Source organism: Bubalus bubalis, chromosome 10, assembly GCF_019923935.1.
Source record: "Bubalus bubalis isolate 160015118507 breed Murrah chromosome 10, NDDB_SH_1, whole genome shotgun sequence".
Classification (NCBI taxonomy): domain Eukaryota; kingdom Metazoa; phylum Chordata; class Mammalia; order Artiodactyla; family Bovidae; genus Bubalus; species Bubalus bubalis.
Window position 1 is genome coordinate 81,572,014 of NC_059166.1, and position 27,117 is coordinate 81,599,130.

The 27,117-nt window shown below is 38.5% G+C and overlaps 1 long non-coding RNA gene across 3 annotated transcripts in view; it reads left to right on the forward strand.

Annotated features, from left to right (window-relative positions):
- Positions 1 to 15,129: 15,129 nt before the first annotated feature.
- The window catches only part of LOC123464624, a 113,094-nt gene continuing 101,106 nt past the window's right edge, over positions 15,130 to 27,117 (forward strand). Inside the window, exons 1-3 of one of the 3 annotated variants that reach the window (XR_006639655.1) lie at positions 15,132 to 15,379; positions 16,200 to 16,364; positions 23,205 to 24,047. This is a non-coding gene — a long non-coding RNA (uncharacterized LOC123464624). Of the gene's footprint in view, positions 15,380 to 16,199; positions 16,365 to 23,204; positions 24,048 to 27,117 lie in introns of those variants that run through there. The other 2 variants (XR_006639656.1, XR_006639654.1) reach the window with 2 other exon arrangements.

Sequence of the window (27,117 nt, forward strand, 5' to 3'; positions counted from 1 at the left end):
CAACCACAAGGGCAGAGGTTCGGCTAATTGATGGTTGGCTTTGAAGCAGCCTGTGGCCCTGAGTGTCCTTCACGGGGGCAGAGGACATTCATTGCCGATGGGACAACCCTGGGAAAGGGGAGGAAGACTGAGTGTGGGCTAATAAGCAGTAATGGAGTTGGAGAGCAGAGAAGAGAGGGCTAATAGTTTAGCTTCGCCTTTTCTGATAAGTACACCTCATCTTTTCTGTCTGCCCTGCTTGATGGTGAGAAAAATCAAAGCTGTGCCCCACCGTGGGGCCCCAAGTCCTGTCTCCACACTAGTGGGGTGACCCAGTGGCTCCCACTATGTGTGAGGTGTCAGAGGACAGGGGAGCCTGGTACGGTAAAGTACATTTGGTCAGAATTCACTTATGGTCTCAACAATGCTTCCCTGGCCTCAGTGGGCTTCCCTGGTGTCTCAGAAGGTAAAGAATCTGCTTGCATGCAGGAGACCCAGGTTCGATCCATTGGTCGGGAAGATCCACTGGAGAAGGGAATGGCTACCCACTCCAGTATTCTTGCCTAGAGAATCCCGTGGACAGAGGATCCTGGTGGGCTACAGTCCATGGGATCACAAAGAGTCAGATACGACAGAGCAACTAATACACACTTTATATGATGATGCTTATTCTCCATGGAAGCATGATAGTGAAACACAAGTTATAGGAGAAAAAGGATCTGAAGAAACAACTTCATGTCAATTCTGGTGTACCATGAGTGATGATATTTTTATTCCTTTCTCTTTTTCTTAATTTCCATAATGAGCACAGTTACATATATAAAGGAAATATTGGTAAATCAAATTTAAAAAACCTCCCCCCTGGTAAGACTCTCCTCCTGAGTTAGGTTCAAGAAATAGGAAAGTTTTTCATCCCAATGCACAGAAGTTGCAGCATGTGAGTGTAGGTTCTTCTGTATTGGTAATTAAACTTTAAGAGAGAAGGAAGCAGGTTAGTAGCAGGAGTAATTTAAAGCCAGAACTGAGTATTCCAGATCCCCCCAGTCCTTGTGTGGATCATGTGACTGGCAGCCAGAGGAAGACCTGCTGAAATCTGTTAACATTTCGCTCCAATCCAAAGTGGCCCTTTGCTTATAGACTTGAATCCACATTCACTGAGATTAAATTATCTTGAATTCACTAAAAGGTTCTGGAAGGAGAGGTTACACAAAGGGAAACTTGCCTAATGAGACATCATTTCCCTTCATCACTGGTCCCAGAAGGTGAAATTTTATAAAATATAGAGTCACAGATATAGAAAACACATGTATATTTACTAAGGAAGGGGAGGGGAAGGGATAAATGGGGCAATCAGGATTGACATATACAAACTACTGTATATAAAATAGGTAACTAATAAGCACAGGGAAGTCAACTCAGTACTCTGTAATGGGAAAAGAATCTAAAGAGTGGACATATGTATATGTGTAACTGATTCACTTTGCTGTACACTTGAAATTAACACAGCCTTGTAAATCAACCATGTATCAATTTAAAAAAAGACAAGCGAGTCCCTCCAGTGAGCTGAGTGGTATCTGAGGAGAAAGGGCCAGAGAGTAAAAGGGGCCAGAAGTGGGCATGGAAAAGTTCTTGAAAACTGAAAAAATGGTACCATTTTGTTAGCTTGATATTCTTGGCATGTTCATTTGTCTATAAAAAGGGCCTTGCCAATGTCATAAGTCGAGTTCTAAAAGCCTGAGGCTTTTAAACTTGAAGGAGTACAGCGAAGGACGGACCTCACACAGAATACATCACAAAAAGTGACAAAAGTTGATTAATTACTCATATTAAAACTAATTGCAGTAATGGTATTAACATTCTGAAGCTAGCTATTTCCTTCAGTTTGCTGCTTGTCATTGGGAACCTCTCTTCCTTCTTTGTTCATTTCTTAAAGGAACCATCTTTCATTTTCCCTCTCTTTTTTGTAACCTGTTTCCTTTAAAAAAAGAAATATAAGGACTATAAATATCTGAGGTTCACTTATCTAACCAAGATTTCCTTCTTGACAGAGGTTCTTCAAGAACTCAGCTGCGAAAGTGAGTTACATGTTTGAATTGAAATCTGGAATTACTAAAGAAAAAATAATTTAAAATAGCAGGTTCCTTTCTTGGGCTGAATGTTTGAAACAAATCTTTTAAGCAGGACATGTTAAGGACATGACCTGATATCAATTTCTGTTTCCTTTCCTCCAAATTTTAATTAATTCTACTTAAGAAAAGAGTCTTCTTGAAGTTGTATGGGTTAACAGCAAGTGTTCTCCTTCCAAAAATTATCTTTCATACACCTATAAATGATATAGATGCTCAAACTTAAAAAATAAAAAGTACTTTATCATAGTGTCTTACAGGGAATTAAAGGTAGTGATTACTTTTACATCTTGGTGAAGGCATTTCTGCTCTCCCCTGGTGTGAGTGATGCAGTATGAAGCCACCTCCTCTTTTGTGCTCCAATTGCCTGGGACAGCAGTGTCCTCACATAAACAGCATTAGGAGCTCTGTATCGCACTAGTTCTTTTTGAACCATTGGCCAAAACTTGCTGTCTTCCAATGAGCTGAATTTTCCAAATATGTTCATGGAACACTAGTCCCAAAGGAGGGACACTGTCCCACAAAAGCAAAAAACAACACACAAAAAAAAAAAAAAAAAAAAAAAAATCTGTCTGCTCAGCTAATTTGGGAAGATAACGAGAGAGTGAACATCAAGTAAGCTTAATATTTTCTACTTAAACTTGAATGCCAGTGATTGTCCACGTCAAACTGGTGTTGGTTGATAAGAATGATTTGTCTTACCTTCAGCTTTTAAATGGAGAAGGCAATGGCACCCCACTCCAGTACTCTTGCCTGGAAAATCCCATGGATAGAGGAGCCTGGTAGGCTGCAGTCCATGGGGTATCGCTAAGAGTTGGACACGACTGAGCGACTTCACTTTCACTTTTCACTTTCATGAATTGGAGAAGGAAATGGCAACCCACTCCAGTGTTCTTGCCTGGAGAATCCCAGGGATGGGGGAGCCTGGTGGGCTGCCATCTATGGGGTCGCACAGAGTTAGACACGACTGAAGCGACTTAGCAGCAGCAGCAGCAGCTTTTAAATGGCTGCCATGCAGTGACTCCTGTGTAAGGTATTTGCCGCCTGGTCCCAACCAACTCCTTCCTGCTGAAACAGTCTTCCTCACAGACCTGACCATTGCCATCTCCACAGATTCTGATAAGGCTAACAAAGCCAGATGGCTGTTAACAACCCTGTAGTAACTGGTTCACATCTGCTGGCAGGATAAAACCCTCTGAATTTTCAATTCCATCTGTGGTACAGCATTAGTGATGAGATCTTACTTTCTTTTCCAAGAAGCTTTTCAAGTGAATATTTCATGAACAGAGTGAAGGATACAGTCTTTCCAGATAATCTGGAGTTGGATCACAGAGTCTGAATAGCTGAGTTTACTTGTAGACTTGCCATAAATTGTATATTTGAAATTGGACAGTTACTTAAACTTGCTGGGCCTCAATTTCTTCACCTGTAAAATGGGAATAATAATGGGACTTACTTGATAGGGTTGTTCTGAAGGTTAAATGAGATCATAGTTACATCAGAACAGTTACTTGGACATACTTAGCAATAAATAGTAGTCATCATCAGGGCTTTCCAGTAGTGAAGAATCTGCCTGCCAATTCAGGAGATGTGAGTTTGACCCCTGGGCCTGGAAGATCCCCTGCAGAAGGAAATGGCAAACCACTACAGTTATCAATATCAGTATTATTACATTCTCAGAAGCTGAGGTTGGGGTTTGCAGTCGCCTGATACTGCCTTTGAGGGTGTGTTTATAACTAGGTCTTTCTTGTCCCTTTGGAAGGCATGATGCTTTCAATAGCCATATGACACTAAATCATATGAGTCTTGAGGATCTGTTGTGGAAATGATAGCCTGTTGGAGTTGGAAAGGACTGCAATAGCAATCAAGTCCCACTCTCATTTTATAGATGTACAGGTTCAGGTAAGGTGACTTTTCCAAAGCTCCCCCCCACCATTAGCTGCAGATGGAGTTGATAAGAGAACCTAGGACTCCACTCCAGGGGTGTAGGACAGTGATATTAGTTATCTTGTTTTCTGCTTGCATTTGTGGATTGTTTCATAACTGAGGTTAACCTTCCCGAAGCATAAAGAAGCACTATAAGAGGAGAGGAAGGGAAACATGGTGGAAAAGACATTTTAGAGCCAGAGAGCTCTGTGTTGCTATCCTGGTATGTGACTGTGTAGTGACCTTCTGTGACTTTCACTACCATCGTGTGTTTGGAGATACCAATATTTGCTTTTCAGCATTACTGAGAGGACTGAATGAGAAAATACATAAAACTACTCTGAATGTAGTAGCTTCTCAATAGATGGTAATTATCATTAAAATTTATTGTTAATGGAGTTTTAATAGATAAGTACCAGTGCCAGAAACAGTTACCTGATAATAACAGAGTTGGAAAGGGATTGTGGGACCTACTTAATCTAATGCTTGTTGAACAGGATCATACACAGTGGAGGGTAAGTAGCCATGTGCAAAAGTGAATGAAATGGAATGTCATTTAAGAGTGTTGATTTTTTTTTTTTTTTTTTGAGGAAATTTTCAGAGGTCAGTCATTGAAAAGATTTTAAAAATTACATGGATAGTCTATGGAATAACATTCAAAGTTAACAAACATTTCTTTTTTTTTTCTTCCTTTTTTTTATTTTATTTCTTTAAAATTTATTTATTTATTTTTTGGAGGCTAATTGCTTTACAGTATTGTGCTTCTTTAAGAAGAAGCATGGAACTTGAAACAAATTTTAATTTTGCAGCAGACTGCTCACTCGGCATGGCTATTGGGGATAGTTGGATGGAAATGCTTGAGAATCATTAATTTAACCTGTCATCTTACTGCTGGGTGATAAATCTAATCATCTAAGGAAAGACAGACTGAGATGATGTGTTCCTGGTGCTGCCAAGCTCCCCTTGCAAGTGGTGTGGTGGTGAAGCAATGGCAGTTGGGTGAGGTTGGCTTTCAGAAGCCTTCCTGCGCTCCAGACCCACACATCTGCTTCCCTCACCTTTTATTCTCACTTCTAAATGTCCAGTCCTCAGTTCTGGGATCTGTTTGAGGTGGCATTTATTCTTTGTGTCTGCCAATCATCGGTCTTTCCTTCTGCTGGTAACAACGACTGATTTTCTCTACCCTCCCTCCCTCAGTCTATGAGTCTTGGATGGCAGTACTCCTGACTGCTGGGGCCACATGACCCAAACCTGACCATGAATTTGTTCCTTTCTTTCCTGGTTCCTGTGATGCTTTCTCCCCTTGAACTTGAAGCTGTGATGATGTCAGCCTCGAGTTCCCTGTTAGCGAGGAAGTGACATAAATTAAGTCCTTGGTTTTGCTTTCATCCAAAGTTGTGGGATTTGAGTTTTCTGTTGTTAGTGTCATTCTGCATTGGTATTTACCCTTGGCTTTTCCACCCTAGTTAGTTACCAGAACTATTTGCCCTTCTTTATCTTGAACATAAATTATGTATTCTTTTTTATGATTCAAAATTTTTATAGATTATATCCCATTTAAAAGTATTATAAAATCTTAGCTCTATTACCTGTGCTGTATAATATATCCTTGTAGCTTGCTTGTTTAAACTCAGTGGTTTAAACTTTTTAATCTCCTACTGCTATTTTGCCCTTTCCCTATTCCTTCTCCCTACTGGTAACCACCAGTTTGTTCTCTGCATCTCTGAGCGGTTGTATTTTGTTATAGGCGTTTTTTTTGTTTGTTTGTTTATTCTACATGTATTTATTTTATAATTTATTTATTTATTTTTGACTGTGCTGGGTCTTCGTTGCTGTGAGGGCTTTTCTCTGGTTGTGGCAAGTGGGGGCAACTCTCTACTTGTGATGCGTGGACTTTTCATTGCAGCGGCTTCTCTTGTTGCAGAGCATGAGCTCTAAGGTGGGTGGGCACCAGTAGTTGCAGCTCTTGGTCTCCAGAGCATAGGCTCAATAGTTCTGGTGCATGGATTTGGTTGCTCTGTGCTGCGTGGAATCTTCCTGGACCACAGATTGAACCTATGTCTCCTGCACTGGCAGGTGGAGTCTTTCCCACTGAGCACCAGGGAAGCCCTAGATGCCACATTTAAATGATAGCATATAGTATTTGTCTTTCTCTGTATGACTTATTTCACTAAGCATAGCACCCTCCGGGTCCATCTGTATTGTTGCAAATGACAGAATTTCATTTTTTTTCATGATTGAGTAGTGGGGTCGCACAGAGTCGGACATGACTGATGCGACTTAGCAGCAGCAGCAACAGCAGTATACCATTGTGTATATACCACATCTTCTTTATCCATCTGTTGGACACTTAAGTTGTTTGCATATCTTGGCTATTGTAAATAATGCTGCTGTGAACATTGGGGTACATGTAAAATCTTTTTGAATTAATGTTTTTATTTGGATATATACCCAGGAGTGGAATTGCTGGATCATATGGTAGCTCTATTTTTAGTTTTTTTGAGGAACCTCCATATTGTTTTCCATAGTGGCTGTACCAATTTATATTTCCACCAACAGTGTCCATGGGTCCCCTTTTCTCTCCATCCTTGCCAACATTTTTTATTTGTTATCTTTTTGATGATAGCCATTCTGACAGGTGTGAGGTGATACTTCATTATAATTTTGATTTGCATCTCTCTGATTTGTGATATTGAACATCTTTTCATGTGCCTGTTGCCATCTGTATGTGTCTTCTGACCATTTTTAAATAGTTTTCTTTTATATTGTGATGTATAAACTGTTTATATACTTTGGATACTAATCCCTTATTGGTCATATTATTTTCAAGTATTTTCCCCCATTTACTAGACTACCTTTTTGTCAATGGTTTCCTTTGCTGTGCAAAAGCTTTTATTTAAGTCCTATGTGTTTATTTTTGCTTTTGTTTCCTTTACCATAGACAGATCAATATATACAAACACACACACATATATATTGCTACAATTTATGTCAAGGAGTGCTCTGCGTGTGTTTTCCTCTTAAGAGTTTAGTAGTATCCAGTCTTAGATTTAAGTTTTTAATCCATTTTATTTTTGTGGATGGTGTTAGAGAATGTTCTAATTTCATTCTTTTACATGTACCTGTCCAGTTTATGCAGTATCACTTATTGAAAGGCCTATCTTTTCCCCATTGTATATTCTTGTCTCCTTTGTCATAGATTAATTAACCATAAGCTTTTGGATTTATGTCTGGACTCTCTATTCTGTTCTCTTGATCTGTGTGTCTATTTTTGTGCCAGTACCATACTGTTTTGATGTCTGTGGCTTTGTTGTATAGTCTGAAGTCAGGGTGCATGATTCCTCCAGCCCTGTTCTTCTTCCCTAAGATTGTTTTGGATATGGATATTGGGGGTCTTTTCTGTTTCCATACAGATTTTAAAATTATTCTCATTCTGTGAAAAATACCTAAAACAGTTGAGCTTTGAGTTAACTCTTAAACAGGAATAAGGGTTTTCCAGGTGGACCTAAGCATGCAGTCCTTGAAACTGGAAGAGTATGTTCCAAACACACATGGCTAGTTCAGGAGCTAGAAGCAGTCATAGTTGCAAAACACAGAATAACAAAATTCAAGTAACAGGTTCTGTTTCTCTTTATAATCATTATACTATCTTTGAGAATCTACTGTAGGCAGTTCTTGCTTTGCACAGTTCCCATGGAGACAAATATCAGTTACCACAACTTAGTTAAATTACACCAGCCCTTCAGTGATGGGGTTGAAACTTCAGTTACTAGTTTAGTATATTAACTATGACGAATTGCATGACGTACAGACCTACACTGTGAGCTCTTCAGTCCACAAGTCATAGTATAAATAATAGGTACAGATCATGGTCAGTGACCAATCGTGATGCTTTTTTAAAACTCTTTGGTAATTCATCACTGTGAACGTCAACCCATGCACAGACAGTGAAATGTGTGGTTGTGTTGTGTCCTTGTTGTCCAGTGATAATCCACATGACAGTTACAAAAACGGATAATCAAAGGGGAAATCGGCTGGCAAAGATGAAAGTGCTATGGAGAAATGAAAATAATAGTGGATATGAAATCCAGATCTAACCTGAACAGAGATCATAGAAGAAATAGCTGACCACGCAAATGTTGACACTGCATCATTTGAGACTCTAGATACTCAGCCAGAGAAACTCAGTGAAGGTGAATTTACTGACATTAATGAGGCAAGTGGCTGTGATGAAAAATATAAAGATGTCCCAGAGGAAGTGGCACCAGTAAAAACTCCACATTAAAGGAACTCTTGGAGATATTTCATGACACTGAAAAAGCAAAGGAAAAATGTTGGAAGTTCATCCAAACTTAGGAAGGAGTATAACAGTTTGTCAAGGCATAGACAGAAATGCTCATTTCAGATCATCAATGCTAGGACAAGAATTCAAGTGCCATTTAAAGTACTTTTGATACTTAAAAAAATTTCTTTATTGGAGTACACTTGCTTTCCAATGTTATATTAATTTCTGCTGTGCAGCAAAGTGAATTGGCTATAGGTATACATATGTCCCCTCTTTTTTTGGATTTGTTTCCTATTTAGGTCACCACAGAGTAGTGTCCCCTGTGCTATAGAGTAGGTTCTTGCTGCTGCTGCTGCTGCTGCTGCAAAGTTGCTTCAGTTGTGTCAGACTCTGTGCGACCCCATAGATGGCAGCCCACCAGGCTCCCCGTCCCTGGGATTCTCCAGGCAAGAATACTGGAGTGGGTTGCCATTTCCTTCTCCAGTGCATGAAAGTGAAAAGTCAAAGTGAAGTCGCTCAGTCGTCCGACTCTTAGCGACCTCATGGACTGCAGCCTACCAGGCTCCTCCATCTTCCAGGCAAGAGTACTGGAGAGTAGGTTCTTATTAGTTATCTGTTTCATACACAGTAGTGTATATGTGTTAATCCCAATCTCCCAATCCATCCCACTCCTTTTCCCCTTTTGGTAATCATAAATTTATTCTCTAATCCGTGACTATATTTCTGCTTTACAAATAAGTTCATCTATACCATTTTGATACTTTTTTAAACAAAGAAATAAAGCACCTTTAATTCATGCTGTTTACATTATTTTAAATTGCAGCTTACTAAGTATTAATTTTACTATTCTTCATTCATAGCCCATAATAAGATCTTTTAAACATTCCAGTCAAAAAGTTTAAAAGTCACAGAAGAATCATACTTTCCCTCACTGATTATGAAGATTGTTTTGCATGGTTTCTGCTTGTGTGGTTGTTTTTCAGCCCCACAATATTGCTGCCAAAACTTGGCCTCTGTTCACCGGTGCTGAATAGAAACACAGAAGACAGAGTTTTGGGTGAAGTAGAATAGAGTAGGTTTTACTTCTTTGCCAGGCAAAGGGGACCATAGCAGGCTAATGCCTTCAAAACTGTGTGATGCACTCTGGGGAAGAAAGCGAGGGGTTTTATGGTGTTCAAAGAGCAGGGCGTGATCAACTCCAGTTCTTGGATTGGTTGGCATCAAGGCGAAGTTTCAGGCATCATCAGCCTTCTGGTCTCAGCTAGTCTAAGGTCTGTGTTCTTGTGGCCATCAGTTTTCATCTAGAGGGGTCTGCTTCCTGTGGAAAACAACTTAGGAATGTGTGTCAGGCCTTTTTCTTTCAGGTAACTTCCTAGTTAGGAAGTGATTCTGCTAGGTGGCAGAATTCTAGCCTAAATTGTTGCCAGTCCCCCAGCCCAATAGCTGTTCTTTGTTTCCACATCTTCACATTTCCCAATCATTAACTCTGGAACAAACATTTTAGTTCAAAAGACAAGACCATGATGGCTTGTTCATGGTTTCGATATCATGCAAAGCAAGAACCGTTTGTGTTTAATTGTGAGAAGGTGTAGTACCAGAGGAGCTGAGGACATAAACTGCTCCTAAAGTGAGCTTGAACAGTATTGAATCATTGCAAATTTACTTATGTGATAAACACATTTAGTGTATTGACTGTACAACTGGGGATTGTCTGAGTTAACTTCCATTTAACAAATGTTTATTAAAGGATAAACAATATAAATGTGCTAATTTGAAGCTCATGTAGATAACACTGAAACTCAGCAGTAATCACAGCAATTGTTTAGAACTTAGAGTGAGAAAAGGTGTTTTTGTTTTATTCTGTTTTGTGTGGTGAGAGAAGTAGTTTGTCACTGACATTGCTTCGACTCACTGACTCATAGGGATATTAAAAAGTAGACTCAATTTTAGTTAGTTTTATTGTTTTACTTTCAGTAGATTTGCTTACCTTAGCGCCTGAGCCTGAATGGACCATTCCTGCCACCCTGGTTTTGGCACATCACTGAAAATATCCTCAGAGAAGCACAATGGAGTGGAGCATCATCAGAAGACAGTAAAAACTGAAAAGCATTTTGCAGAGGAACTGATGGAGAGGGCCTGAGCTAGGGCGGTCCCAATGGAAATTAGCTTAATTTAGGCTATTGGTCTTCATAATGTAGTTAAGTTCAATCCCCACCTGAGATGACCACTGTCTCTTAAGATTTCCACCACAGCTCATTTCTATCAGATGCATTTTTTTGGAGTTGGCATTGCTGATTATTTTTGAACTTTCCTTGAACTTAACTGTGAACTTGGGAATTGCCCATCCATTTGTCCCTGAACTTCCAGCTTTTCCCATATCCAGTGATGTGTACATTAGTATGTGTACAGTAGCCATACCCCTAGTTTGGTTTGATTGTCTAAACTATCTAGCCTATTATACTTATCATCATTAGTGAAATGGATTCTAGAATCCCCTAATATACAACATCTGTTAAAATACCCTACAGTTGAGCCTTGAACAATAGGGATTTGAACTTCATGAGTGCAGTACTCATATTTTTTTAGTAGTAAATGCTATAGTACTATACAATCAACGGTTGACTGAATCCAAGAATGTCGAACCAGCAGTATGGAGCACTGACTGTATGTTATTCGTGGATTTTTTGACTTCACAGAGGGTTGGTGCCCCTGACCTGGTGTGGATCAACTGTAATTTTTAAAGATAGGACTTGCCCCAACCCACCTTGTCTTCCTGAAATGACTATACCTATTTTCCTTTTAAGGTCATCATTCTCCAATAACTGCTTATAGATTTGATTCTTCCATCACATATATTTTAATTGTATATCTGAATGTCCCAGAAAAAGTTCAATAACAACAACAGTAATACAGAAGTCTCGAGTTATAATAATGTAGTTAAGCCAGAAGTCCAAACTCAGACTGCAGATGTACAAATCTCATTTTCATATACAGTAGAAACTCCTTGGGAAGCTTTAGCTATACCTATTACTTGGTTGCCAAAAAAATTTTTTTTATAAAAGAATATTTTCTAAAGTTGCACAAAAGAAATTTTACCTTTTGGGAGTAACAAAAACTGAGGTGAGTGACATTTAGGGAATTAAACTGTAAAATGAGTTAAGTTTGGGGTATACTGAACTTTTGCATTAAGAGTTGTTTGAATGCAGAAACAGCTTAATGTCTTTCTGGAGTAAAATGAGTTTGGGATTTTTTTTGAAAAATGCTAATGCAACATATTATAAAAATTTCCCATATCGTTAGATGGAAGCAGCTAAAATAATGACAAGACTTCTGGGAAGGCCTACAGTGCTTTTGGAAGAATTGATCATGTTTTCCAGTGTGAACTTTGCTCTGGGTGCTGTAACTGCTAGAGGCAAAATGTGAAACTACCTTTATTGCAGAGAGAAGGAGGACTAATATTAACAAACACAAGAAAAGACCAAAGAAGACCTCTGAAATTCACAATAAATGTATCAATACAGTATGGAGTATGAGGTGAGACTATGACAGTATGAGATAACTCCACAAAACTCTTATAAAAAATGCAGCTCACTGATTTTTGTTGAAATTTACAACCATTTCATCCAAGTCAAGCTATTCCCAGATTGGTGAAATGTGTTAGGAAATTACAAGTGGCACCATACTTTCAAAAGGGGTCTTAGAGATACCTCCAGTGTGTTCTGTGTCCCTCTGCTTCAGTTCAGTTCAGTCGCTCAGTCGTGTCCGACTCTTTGAGACCCCATGGACTGCAGCATGCCAGGCTTCCCTGTCCTTTACCAACTCCTGGAGCTTGTTCAAACTCATGTCCATTAAGTCGTGATGCCATCCAACCATCTCATCCTCTGTTGTTCCCTTCTCCTCCTGCCTTTAATCTTTCCCAGCAGCATCAGGGTGTTTTCCAATGAGTCAGTCCCTCTGCTTTGGTAGGCAGTATTAATTTCTGCTGGGGACACTTTTACTGCCAAGTTTTTGTCATCTCATGGTGTTTATAATGAGGGGGTACTTGGAAATCCAGTCATGCCTATAGAGAGGCTTTGAGAAGGAAACTGCTTGGGGTGGAGTAAGTAAAATCAGATACGATAGATGGAATGGATTAAAGGGAGGAACTAGGGGATCATGTAGGGAAATTTAGAAAGATTTTTTAGAAAGGTTATTTTGTTTGTGGTATATTCTTGAAACATTTGACGCACTATTGAAACTTATCCTGTTCCTTAAGATGGAGGATTTTGGGAATAAGCAGGTTCACTGGCTACAGAGGTATGGATAGCCAAGCACCGACTGACCAGATAAAGCTAGTGCAATTCTCAGGCTGAGTGATTATGTGTCTATTACTAATCTTGTAGTCATCACCTTGGGAAGCATAGAAATAGTGATTTTACAAAAATAAAAATACCAAATGTGCCCTTTTCAGATATTAAAATCTGAATCTTTTACAAGGTGTGGTTCATTTTTCGTTTTTAAAAAAGTTATAAAATATTGTTTTTTGATGTGCCATAAATCTGTTGGGTTGGCTAAGTACAAAAATAGATTTATCTCTTTATCCTCAGTAGTGAAATCTCAGTTTTATGATTCCAGGTCAAGAAAATGATGTTCTGTATTACATTAATACTAAGTACTTCCAAACCATGATGTTTAATAATGATTTACCTTTCACAAAATATTTGCACAAATGTTATTTCAACTGGAGTCACCAAACAGGAGAAATGTAAGAGTTAAGCAAAATTTTTCTTGAAAATGCTGAAAGAAAATGATTCTTTTAAATGTTTCATTAATATATAATGTAATATAGACTTTACATCTCCTCGTCCCAATGTATGTTATTCTGTTATAGTTTTAGCCTTAAGGTAAGATGACATTTTAATGACACAGCAGCTTATTAATAAAACAATGAATCCTCCTCATAGGAAGTATTTTCATTAAAATAAGCTTTTATTTTAATCCAGCTCAACTCAGCCATTATTGATTGTGTGTACACCATGTGAAGGGTGCTGTGCTGGGTGCTGTGAGCCATATCAGGAGTAAACCTACTTCTTGCATTCAAGGAGCAATAAGTACATAAATAGAAACCAGTCAAGAGTGGCATATCACTCTTCTTTGGTGAGTGAGGGGGAGGCAAGGCACAGATAGAAGAAACTATGATTCTAAGCTGAACTTGATGCTAGAGAAATGAAAGCAGTGAGCCATGGGAGTTCACAGGCAGAAGATAGAGCCCTGAGCTGGTAGGACTGAGAAAGCCTTCATGGACGTAGTGAGCATGACATGAACTTTGAAGAAGAAATATTTGGAGAAGTGAAGTTTAAACATAATCACGGGGAGAAACAAAAGTCTTTGAGTTGAGGCTGTCTTAATAAGTTGAACTTTCTTTTCTTCCAAAGATGTCTATACATCACCATATTGTCAGTGAATGACATATACATTCAGTCTATGATCTGGATTATCTCATCCAGTTTTTTTTAGGAAACTCCGGTCCAGAGAAATTAAGTGCCAGTCTACAAACCCTGGGGACTTGTTGAAGGAATCAGACTAGAGCCTGCTTCCTTATTTCCAGGCCATTGCTAAACTCAGTTTACTTATAAAACAAAACAATGACACAGATGTCTATAACTCTCAGGTTTTTGTTTGTTTTTTCATTACTTAGGATGTTAATGTAAAGAAAAAATTCAGGTTTTTTTTTTTGGGTGATGGGAGGTGGGATTGAGTTTTTATTTTTTTTTTCTTAGTCTGTATATTGGCTTGCTATTGCTGCCATAATAAAAATGCCATGGAATGGGTGGTTTAAATAACAGAAGTTGATTTTTCTCACAGTTTTGCAGGCTAGAAGTCCAAGATCAAGTTGTTATCAGGGTTGATATGTCCTAGATCCTCTTTCCTTGGCTTACAGATGGCCATCTTCTTACTGCATCTTCAGATGGTTTTTCTCTGTATATTTGCATTCCTACTTTCTTCTTATAAAAGCACCAGTCCTATGGTAGTGGTCATACTACATGACCTTGAAAGTGAAAAGTTTAGTTGCTCAGTCATGTCCGACTCTTTGTGACCCCATGGATTGTAGATTACCAGGCTCCTCTGTCCACGGGATTTTTCAGGGAAGAGTACTGGATGAGTTGCCGTTTCCTTCTCCAGTGGATCTTCCTGACCCAGGGATGGAACCCAGGTCTCTCACCTTGTACGCAGACACTTTACCGTCTGAGCCACCAGAGAACTCCTTATTTAACCATAATTCCTTCTTTAAAGGCCTTATCTCCAAAAATGATTACATTCTGAGGTATTCGGGGTTGGAAATTCAACATATGAATTTGGGGGAGACACATTTGAGCCCCTAACACTATGTCACAGTCTTGACTAAATGGAAGGAAATAATAATAGATGTCATTACTAGGTGGCAAGCATTTACCATATGTTTTCTCATTTAATCCCAACAATAAATAGTTATGCCCAATTAGCATAATTGTCATTGTCGATGAGGGAAAAGATTCTGTGAGAGGGTAAATGATATGGTTAGTACCACATGTTTAGAAAATGGCAGAATCAAGACTCAAATATACTGTGTTGAGCTGTGGACCTACACTCCGTTTTGCAGCAGAGCTCTAACAGCCTCTGATTGGGATCGAAGGCGTGAGATTGCTAATCCCTTTAAAATTACATTTCCCTTTAAGTTTTGGGGATGTATATTTAGGATATATTTCCTCTAACATTTGGACTATAGGCTTTTTGGAAATATAAGAAGGGTAATTTCTTCCCTTAGAAATAGAGAACAAGGACTTCTCTAAGTCAGTGCTTCAGTGGCTGAGGATCTGCCTTCCAATGCAGGGGATTTGGGTTCAATCCCTGGTTGGGGAACTAAGATCTCACTTGCTTCCAGGCCACTAAGGCTGCGTGCCTTAGCTACTGAGCCCGTGAATTCTAGAGCCCACGTGCCTCAGCTAGAGAAGCCTCCACGTGCTGCATCTAGAGAAAGCCTTGTGCCTCAACAAAGACCCAGCACAGCCAAAAAAAAAGAAGAAAAAAGAACACAAAGTATGTGGTAAGTAATGTATGGAGGAGATTTACCTTAACCTTTCCTGTTAGTTTATTATCTCAAGAGGTCACTTGTATGCTGTCACCTGCAGCCTTGCTCATAGCTGTTTGAAGGGTTCTTAGGCGTGGGGTCATTACCCTTTCCAGGTGACCCCCATCATTGCTCCTTCACTGGTGATGCATGGAGTCATTGTGCCCGTGTAGAGGCAGGTAGAATGTACCTTCTGGTCTTTTAAGGGGTGAGGTTTCCTGAAGGCTAAATGTTCAAAGGTTTGCCAAAGATATGTCTGTGGAAAGTGCAATTTTTAGTTGCACTTTTTCAAAAAAGGAGAAAAGCAAAATGGAGACTTCCAGAATAAGGTTTCAAATGTACAGACAGGTGTCTGGATAAAAAGAGGCAATTCTCTCAGCATATTGCTCTCATTTTATTTTTAATTACAGTGAGTTACAAGGTTAGTCCTGCTCTTTGGTTGCACTTTAATTATTCCCCCAATGTTGTCTTTCTGTGTTATGATCCCTTTAACAGGGAGGAGGAAATAGACGTTTAATTAGCCAGATGTCACTCAATAAATCTTAAGTGTTATTCTCTGCATCAAAAAAGAAATTTCAAACCAGTGAAAAAGGACCTGGATTTTAAACTTATTAATTTGGCATACTTTAGGGTTTTTATAATGATGACATATTTGAAAGTAAAATCAAGAAAGTTTTTTAAAATGTAGGGTTTCTTATGGATCAGGTGAACAGTACTATAAATCATGTTCTTCATTTTTCTATATGTTCATGATTATTGGCTGTAGTATATTCTTAAAGTACTCTTTTCTTTAAAGCTGATTACAGAGGAGGGCTCAACAAGGACGGAAAGTTGGAAGATGGCACACACTTTACTGATCAACAGCCATTCCTTTTCTTTGAAAATAGAACCGTGATTTTTGTTCACCCTCCTCCTAGGAGCGTTTCCTTCAAGAATGGCTGGGCTCTTCCCAACCAAGGAGGTAACTCTAGATTGCTCTAAGCCAATTATACTTGTGTCATTCACTTTCCAAGGTCATTGGCTTAAATGTGTGCGTGTGACAAAGCTCTGATCAATGAAGGAAAACCTACCAAGGGCTTCTGAGAAGGAATTTTTTTCCCCCTCACTAATATACATGTAGTAATGTCACAATGCTATCGTACTTAATTTGCAAATTCCTGATATATGATAGGGAGCATTCTTTTTGTAGTATCCATTCAAGTCTTTACTGAATACCTGTATATTCAATGAATCTGGCTTGAGTTTTTAACATGAAATTACACACATTGTCTTCCTCACAAATGTTAATTTAGCATATATATGTGATGTTTCATTGTTTTCTGATACACAAGTTGCACTAGAATAAGAACTTACATTTAAAGGTCAAGAGATATATTCTAGAAACTTTTTCAGTTCAGTTCAGTTCAGTTGCTCAGTCATGTCCGAATCTTTGTAACCTCATGAATTGCAGCACTCCAGGCCTCCCTGTCTATCACCAACTCCCGGAGTTCACTCAGACTCACGTCCATCGAGTCAGTGATGCCATCCAGCCATCTCATCCTCTGTCGTCCCCTTCTCCTCCTGCCCCCAATCCCTCCCAGCATCAGAGTCTTTTCCAATGAGTCAACTCTTCGCATAAGGTGGCCAAAGTACTGGAGTTTCAGTTTTAGCATCATGCCTTCCAAAGAACACCCAGGGCTGATCTCCTTTAGAATGGACTGGTTGGATCTTCTCCAACACCACAGTTCAAAAGCATCAATTCTTTGGCGCTCAGCTTTCTTCACAGTCCAACTCTCACATCCATATATGACCACTGGAAAAACCATAGCCTTGACTAGATGGACCTTTGTTGGCAAAGTAATGTCTCTGCTTTTGAATATGCTATCTAGGTTGGTCATAACTTTCCTTCCAAGGAGTAAGTGTCTTTTCATTTCATGGCTGCAGTCACCATCTGCAGTGATTTTGGAGCCCCCCAAAATAAAGTCTGACACTGTTTCCCCATCTATTTCCCATGAAGTGATGGGACCAGATGCCATGATCTTCATTTTCTGAATGTTGAGCTTTAAGCCAACTTTTTCACTCTCCACTTTCACTTTCATCAAGAGGCTTTTTAGTTCCTCTTTAGAACCTTTACACTAATTTCCAAATCTGAGAGAAGATTATAACCCTTAAAAAATTATCACCATTTAATAGTATGTAAGGGAGAATTTTAAAATATGCTTATTTGCCATATGTATATCTTTGGCAAAGTGTATGTTAAGGTTTTTGGTCTATTTTTAAAATCTGTTTGTTTTGTTTTTATTGTTGCATTTTAAGGGTTCTTTGTTTATTTTGGATAAGAGGCTGTTATCAGATTGGCCTTTTACAAATATTTTCTCCCAGTTTGAGTCTTGTCTTTTCATTCTCTTGAAGTCCAACTTATAGACTCTCTCTTTCATGGATTGTGCTTTTGGTATTATATAAAAAATTCATTTCCATATTTAAGGTCATCTAGTGACTTAGCAGCAGCAGTAGCAGCAGATTTTCTCCTATGTTATCTTCTAAGAGTTTTATAGTTTTACATTTTACATTTAGAACCATGATCCATTTTGTGTTAATTTTATGGGAGATGTAAAGTCTCTATCTGGGCTTCCCTCATAGCTCAGTTGGTAAAGAATCTGCCTGCAATACAGATTCCTGGGTCAGGAAGATCCGCTGGAGAAGGGATAGGCACCTACTCCAGTATTCTTGGGCTTTTCTCGTGGCTCAGCTGGTAAAGAATCGCCTGCAATGCAGGAGACCTGGGTTTGATCTCTAGTTGAGAGAAGGGAAAGGCTATACACTCCAGTATTCTGGCCTAGAGATTTCCATGGACTGTATTGTCCATGGGGTCACAAAGAGTCTGAAATGACTGAACGACTTTCACTTCACTTTTCAAAGTCTCTGTTAGATTCATTTTTTTACAGGTGGATGTTTGGTTGTTCCAGCACCATTTGTTGAAAAGACTGTCTTTGTTCCATTGTATTGCCTTTACTCCTTTGTCAAACATCAGTTGACTTTATAATGAATCTGTTTCTCAGTTCTCTCTACTGTACCCATTGATCTACCTTATCTGTTCTGTTCCCAGTACCATAAAGTCTTGATTACTGTAGCTTTACAGTAAGTGTTAGAGTCGGGTAGTTGGTTCTGCTGCTTTGTTCTCCTTCACTATTGTGTTAGCTTTTCCAGATCTTTTGCTTTTCCATGCAAACTTTAGAATCAGCTAATCAATATCTATAAAATACCTTGTTGGGATTTTGATTGGGGTTACGTTGATCTAAGTCCGAATTGGTAGGAAATGACATTTTAACAATATTGTATTCCTATTCATGAAAGTGGGATATCATTCCATTTACTTAGTCATTCATTGGAGTTATGTAGTATTTTTAATAGATTTTATACATATATTGTTACATTTATAGTGAAATATTTCCTTTTGAAAGTTGTTAATATAAATGGCATTATGTTTTTAATTTCAAATTCCATTTGTTCATTTTTGGTATATTGTTGTTGTTCAGTTGCTCAGTTGTGTCCACCAGGCTTCCCTGTCCTTCACCTTCTCCCAGAGCTTGCTCAAACTTACGTCCATTGAGTCAGTGATGCCGTCCAACCACCTCATCCTGTCATCCCCTTCTCCTTCTGCCTTCAATCTTCCCCAGCATCAGGGTCTTTTCCAGTGAGTCAGCACTTTGCATCAGGTGGCCAAAGTATTGGAGCTTCAGCCTCAGCATCAGTCCCACCAATGAATATTCAGGATTGATTTCCTTTAGGATTGACTGGTTGGATCTCCTTGCAGTCCAAGGGACTCTCAAGAGTCTTCTCCAACACCACAGTTCAGTAGCATCAATTCTTTGGTGCTCAGCCTTCTTTATGATATATAGGAAAGCAATTGACTTTTGTATATTAAGCTCATATCCTGTGACCTTGCTAATTAATAATTCTAGAGTTTTTTGTTACTGATTCTTTCAGATTTTCTAAATCATGTCACCTGCACAGATGGTATTATTTCTTTCTAGTGCGTATACCTTGTATTTCCTTTTCTTATCACATAGGTAGGACTTCCAGTATGATGTTGAAAGGAGTTGTGAGAGGGCTCCTCCTTGCCTTGTACTTGATTTTAGTGAGAATGCTTTGAGTTTCTTACTGTTAAACATGATGTTGGTCATAGGTTTTCTTGTCGGTCTTCTTCATCAAGATGAAGATGTTACCCTCTAGTCATATTTTACTAAGAGGTTTTATGGTGAATGGGTGTTGGATTCTGTCATGCTTTTTGATTCTATTGATAGAATCATGTGATTTTTTTTTCTTCTTTAGCTGGTTGATGTGATAGATTACATTAATTGATTTTCAAGCATTGAACAGATTGCATTAATTGATTGTCAAGCATTGAATCAGCCTCACGTAGTTGGGATAAATCCTACTTGGTCATAGTATAAAATTCTTTTCATACATTGTTGAATTCAGTTTGCTACTGTGTTCATGAAAGATATTGGTTTCTTATTTTCTTGTAATATCTTTGAGTAATGCTGACCTCATAGAATGTCTTAGGACGTATTCCCTCTGTTTCTACCCTCTATTTTTATTTTTTACCTCACTGCACAGTATGTGGGATCTCCATTCCCTGACTTCCATGCCCCCTGCTTCAGAAGTGCACAGTCTTAACCACTGGATTGCCAGGGAAGTCCCTATTTCTATCTTCTGAAATAGACTGCAAGTGTTGGTATAGTATCTTTCTCAAATGTTTAGTAGAATTCGCTAGTGAACCCATCCGGATCTAGTGCTTCCTATTGTGAAAGTACTGTTTTTAATTACTGATTCAATTTATGTAATAGATAAAAGCCTATTCAGATTGTCAATTTTGGAAACTGTTGTTGAACTACTGAATTACCCATCCTAGAACTGACCTATGTTCAGACTTCTAGTAATGTGAGATGATAGATGCCCCTATTTTATAAGTTTCTTTGGGCCAGATTTCCTCTAATTTGCAGAAGAAAGTAGTCCAGTTAATACAAGTTTCAACTTTTTTTTTCCCCAGAAGCATCTGTAATTCCCATTGTGTTCCTGTTCAGTTCAGTTCAGTTGCTCAGTCATGTCTGACTCTTTGTGACCCCATGAACTGCAGCATGCCAGACCTCCCTATCCATCACCAACTGCCCAAGTTTACTCAAACTCATGTCCATTGTCGGTGATGCCATCCAACCATCTCATCCTCTGTTGTCCCCTTCTCCTCCTGCCCTTAATCTTTCCCAGCATCAGGGTCTTCTCAAATGAGTCAGCTCTTCGCATCAGGTGGCCAAAATATTGGAGTTTCAGCTTCAGCATCAGTCCTTCCAATGAACACCCAGGACTGATCTCCTTTAGGATGGACTGGTTGGATCTCCTTGCAGTCCAAGGGACTCTCAAGAGTCTTCTCCAACATCACAGTTCAAAAGCATCAATTCTTCAGTGCTCAGCTTTCTTTATAGTCCAACTCTCACATCCATACATGAATACTGGGAAAACCATAACCTTGAATAGATGGACCTTTGTTGACAAAGTAATGTCTCTGCTTTCTAATATGCTGTCTAGGTTGATCATAACTTTCCTTCCAAGGAGTAAGCGTCTTTTAATTTCATGGCCGCAGTCACCATCTGCAGTGATTTTGAAGCCAAAAAAAATAAATAAATAAAGTCAGCCACTGTTTCCCCATCTATTTGCCATGAAGTGATGGGACCACCTAAAATTACGTTTTCTGGCTTCTCAAATCATCCAGAGTCTGAAATCTCATATTCTATATAAAACCTTCCCCAAAACTTCCTACAAAGGGTCTCCTCCTCTGAATTTCCAGAATAGTGCTTCTCAAACTTAAATGCTTTTAGGATTCATGTGGGAATCTTGTAAACATGCAAATTTTGATTTGCATGTGGAGCCTAAGATTCTGAATATCTGAAAAGCTCCCAGGGGTTACTAGTGCTGCTAATCCATATACAACATTTTGAGTAAAAGAGTTCTCATTTATAACATTCATTTGATACTAGATTACATGCAATCTTACAGGCAATGTAGCATTAATGAGTTAATGTCTCACCTTTCCAATTAGATTTCAAACTTTTTGAAAGTAAGAACTATGCTTCTTTTTTGATTCCATGACAACACTCAACATAGTGCCTTATACAAAGTATTAATCAAATGAAGGGATGAATAAATGAATGGAAAGGAGACAAATGCAACAGTTTTTTGATGAGAAGGAATTCAATATCTCAAATAACTGCTGAATTCAGTGAGAGAGGAGATGACTCTGGGAGAAGAAATATAATTTCATGTGATCTCTTGCATTTTGCCTGAGGACAGGTTCCAGCCAGCTTTGTGGGTGACCTATAAACAACAAAAAAAAGTATCTCATATAATCTTACTTGTTAAAACATGTAGAGGGCAAAGTTCAGAGAAACTACAGCCACAGGAAAGTGAATAAGAAATCTTAGGTAGTAGAGAGCCAGAGAAGAGGAATCCAAAATTCTGTGCATAAACTCTGCCCAAGTTCCTGGCTGATCTAAGACCATGTATATATGGGGTGGATTCCAAGTAGTTCAATTATGATGAAAGGAATTGAACTGAAATTTGAGCTGCTGCTTGCCATAGAAGAGAGAGTTTTCAGTTTGACTTCAACTAACAACAAAATCAGTACTCTTCAAAGGAACATAGCAGAGTCCGGAATCTGTATAGTATATCACTAGCAGTGTTCAAGATATAATCCAAAAGTACTTTACATATGAAGAAACAAGAAAAATTGATCCCTGAGAAAAGGATTTTAAAGAAGCCAGTTAAACCGATGTTAAAGTATATAATGAATATGCTCATTCAGTGAATTCAGTTCAGTTCAGTCACTCAGTCGTGTCTAACTCTTTTCTACCCCATGGACTGCAGCACGCCAGGCCTCCCTGTCCATCACCAACTCCCAGAGCTTACTCAAACTCATGTCCTTTGAATTGGTGATGCCATCCAACCATCTCATCCTCTGTCGTCCCCTTCTCCCACCTTCAATCTTTCCCAGCATCAGGGTCTTTTCCAATGAGTCGGTTCTTCGCATCAGGTAGCCAAAATATTGGAGTTTAAGCTTTAGCATCTGTCCTTCCAATGAATATTCATTGAATTCAATGAATTGAATTAAAAGTAATAAATATTAGCAGGAAAATATATATGATTAAAGAGAAGCAAATGGAAATCCTGGAACTGAAAAATGAATTATCTGAAGTTTTGAAATTTCAGTTAACAGGCTAAAAAGAAAAAAACAAGAGTCAGTCTTGGAAATAGGGCAGCTTCAGTTCCAGACTACTGCAGTTAAATGAATATTGTAATAAAGTGAATCACACAAATATTTTGGGTTCCTGGTACGTATAAAAGTTATGTTGATGCTATGCTATATATGTTTAAGTGATCAATAGGATTATCGCTAAAGAAAAATGTACATGTCTTAATTTGAAAATACTGCTTAAGAAGAATGCTAACCACTATCTGAGCTTTCAAATGAGTTGTAATCTTTTTGCTGGTGTAGGGTCTTTCTTCAGTGTTGATCACTGCTGACTGATCATCAGGGTGGTGGTTGCTGATGGTTAGAGTGGCTGTGGCGATTTCTTAAAATAAGACAACAATGAAGTGTGTCATACTGACAGACTTTTCCTATTATGAAACGTTTCTCTGTAGATGCAGTGCTTTTGAGAGTGTTTTATGCACAGTAGAATTTCTTTAAGAATTGGAATCAGTCCTCTCAAACCCTGTTGCTGCTGTAAGTTTGTATCATATTCTGAATCTTTTGTTGTCATTTCAGCAATCATCACAACATCTCACCAGGAGTAGATTCCAGCTCATGAAGCTACTTTCTTTGCTCATCCATAAGAAGCAATGCTTCCTCCACTGAAGTCTTGAACCCCTCAAAGTCATTAATGAGGCTCAGAATTAATTTCTTCCAACCTCCTGTTAATATTGATATTTTGGCCTCGTCTCATCATCTTATGCCACCCAAAATGTTGACTTTGCTTTGCCCAAATACATCCGAGAAATCACTATTCATGGCAGCTGTCACCTTAGAAAATGCATTTCTTAAATAATACTTGAAAGTTAAAACGACTCTTTGGTCGATGGATTATGGAATGGATATTGTTTTAGCAGGCATGAAAACAACGTGAATCTCACTGTACATCACCATCAGAGCTCTTGTTTGGCCAGGTACATTGGCAATAAATAGTCATTTTGAAAGGAATCTTTTTTCTGAGCAGTAGGTATCAACAGTGGGTTTGAAATATTCAGTAAACCATGTTGTAAACATATGTGTTGTCATCCAGGTTTTGGTCCATTTATGAAGCACAGGTGGAGTAGATTTAGCATAATTCTTAAGGACCTTGGGATTTTTTGAATGGTAAATGAGCATTGGGTTCAACCTAAAGTTAGCTGCATTAACCCCTAAAAATAGAGTCAGACTGTGTTTTGAAGGTTTGAAGCCAAGCATTGACTTCTCCTCTCTAGCTATGAAAATCTGAGATAACATTTTCTTCCAATGTAAGGCTATCTTGTCTACATTGAAAAATCTGTTTAGGGTAGCCATCTTTGTCAACTATTTTAGCTAGATTTTGTGGATAACTTGCTGAAGTTTTTGTGTCAGTGCTTGCTGTTTCACCTGGCACTTTTATGTTATGAAACCTTATGTTAGGCATCTCTTTAAACTCATGAAACAACCTCTGCTAGCTTTAAATATTTCTCTGACAGCTTCATCACCTCTCTCTGCCTTTATAGAACTGAAGAAAGTTAGTATCTTGCTCTAGATTAGGCTTTTTTTCTCTTTTTCTTTATATATATATATATATATATATATATATATATACACACACACACACACACACACACGTATAGTTGGCTTACAATATTTCAGGTGCACAGCAAGGTGATTTAGTTATACTTAAAGAATCTTCCATCAGTGCAGAAGACCTGGGTTTGATTCCTGGGTCAGGAAGATCCCCTGGAGAAAGAAATGGCAACCCACTCCAATATTCTTGCCTGGAGAATCCCATGGACAGAGGAGCCTGGCAGGCTACAGTCCATGGGGTCCCACGAATCAGACACAACTTAGTGACTAAACCACCACCACCATGCACATATAGTATTTTTCATATTATTTTAGATTTTAGGTTATTACAAGATATTGACTATAATTCCCTGTGTTATACAGTAAACCTTTGTTGTTTGTTGCATATCTATTTTTTTAATTAGAAATCTAGCATTCTGTTCCTACTAAGTCAAACAAATGGAATCATACTGTCATAAGTTTTTTAGCTAGGCAAAAATTCATAAGTATTCTAAAATATGTATATATTATACACACTATATATGTATGTATGTATGCAAAGGCTTTTCTACTACACTTGATAGAGGCTTCAGTGGTAGTGATGGTAGTGGTTTAGTTGCTAAGTCGTGTCCCACTCTGTGTGACCCCATGGACTGTAGCCCACCAGGTTCCTCTGTCCATGGGATTTTCAAGGCAAGAATGTTGGGGCGGGGTGGGGGGGGGTGTTGCCATTTCCTTCTCCAGGAGATATTCCCAACCAAGGGATTGAATTCTCATTTCCAAGATTGCAGGTGGATTCTTTATCACTGAGCCACCAGGGAAGCCCAAAGACTTGAGGAAGAACATAAAAGAAAAAGATGGAGAAAATGGAAAACAAATATATGGAGGGGAGCACTGATTATGAAACAAAAAAAGTGAAACAAAGTAGATAAAAGTAAAAGATCACCATATAGTCCAGTTGTTTTTAAACATGGTTGTTCATCAGAAACACAACTGAAACTTTGGAGAAAAAAAGCAATACCTGGGCATTTGTTTTTTTCAAAGAATTCCAAAATAATTCTGATATGCATCTGGATTTTACAAAATGATTACAGGTTTTTCTATTAAATGGTAGTTTTGGTGATGTAGAATTCTGTTATTTTCTGTTGACCAATCATGATACAATGGTAATAAGCAAATAGTAGTTATATAATGACAGTAGGCAATGGCACCCCACTCCAGTATTCCTGCCTGGCAAATCCCATGGATGGAGGAGCCTGGTGGGCTGCAGTCCATGGGCTTGCGAAGAGTCGGACATGACTGAGCGACTTCACTTTCACTTTTCACTTTCATGCATTGGAGAAGGAAATGGCAATCCACTCCAGTGTTCTTGCCTGGAGAATCCCAGGGATGGGGGAGCCTGATGGGCTGCCGTCTATGGGGTCGCACAGAGTCGGACACAACTGAAGTGACCTAGCAGCAGTACCAGCAGCAATGACAGTAGTAGAAGATGTTTATCAGTTTTCACAATCAATACATAGACAAAAAATAAAAGATAATTACAGTTGCAAGCCATAATGGAAACATGATTAACAAAACAATATAAAATAATTATATACAATTTGAGGGATTAAGTAGAGTGATGTGATAAGTGGAAGTGCATACACATATGTTTTCATCCACCCAGCCAGTCTATGTCTTTTGATTGATGCATTTAATCCGTTTATATTTGAGGTAATTATCAATATGTATTATCCTGTTGCCATTTTTAAAATTGTTTTGTGTTAATTTTGTGTAGGTCTTTTCCTTCTTTTGTGTTTCCTGCCTAGAGAAGTTTCTTTAGCATTTGTTGTAAAGCTGGTTTGATAGTGCTGAGTTCTCTTAATTTTTGCTTGTCTAGAAAGCTTTTGATTTCTCCATTAAATCTAAATGAAAGTCTAGCTGAATATAATATTCTCAGTTGTAGGTTCTTCCCTTTCATCACTTTAAATGTATAAAGATCTGGCTTATAGAGTTTCTGTTGAGAAATTAGCTGATAACCTTATGAGAGTCCCCTTGTATGTTATTTGTCATTTTCTTGTTGCTTTTAATATTTCACCTTTGTCTTTGTTTGATTACTATGTATCCTGCTGTGTTCCTCCTTGAGTTATCCTACCTGGGATTCTCCATGCTTCCTGGACTTGGTTGACTATTTTTTTTTTTTTTTTTTCACCATGTTAGGGAAGTTTTCAGCAATTATCTCTTCAAACATTTTCTCTGCTCCTTTCTCTCTTCTCCTTCTGGGACCCGTACAATTTGAATGTTAGTGCATTTAATGTTGTTCCAAAGTCTCTTAAGCTGTCCTCATTTTTTTTTTTCATTCTTTTTTTCTATATCCTGTTCTGAAGCAGTGATTTACACCATTCTTTCCTGTAGGTCACATCCATTCTTCTATCAATTATTCTGCTATAGATTCCTTCTAGTGTATTGTTTCATCTCTGTTTGTTCTTTAGTTCATCTAGGTCTTTGAGGAACATTTCTTGCATCTTCTCCATTCTTTTTTTGAGATCCTAGATCTTCACTATCATTATTCTGAATTCTTTTTCTGGAAGATTGCCTATCTCCACTTCACTTAGTTGTTTTTTTCTGGGGTTTTATTGTTGTCCCTTCATCTGAAAAATAAACCCTCTGCTTTTTCATCCAGATTAAATTTCTATAATGTGGTTTTTGTGCTAGCTACTATGGGATTGTGGTTCTTCTTGCTTCTTCTGTCTGCCCTCTGGTAGATGAGGCTAAGGGTCTTGTGTAAGGTTCCTGAAGGGGAGGGCCTAGGTGGGAAAAACTGATTCTTGCTCTGGTGGGCAGGGCCTTGATCGGTAAAGATTTAATCCAATTACTTGCTGATGGGTGGGGTTGTGCTCCCTCCCTGTTAGTTGTTTGGCCT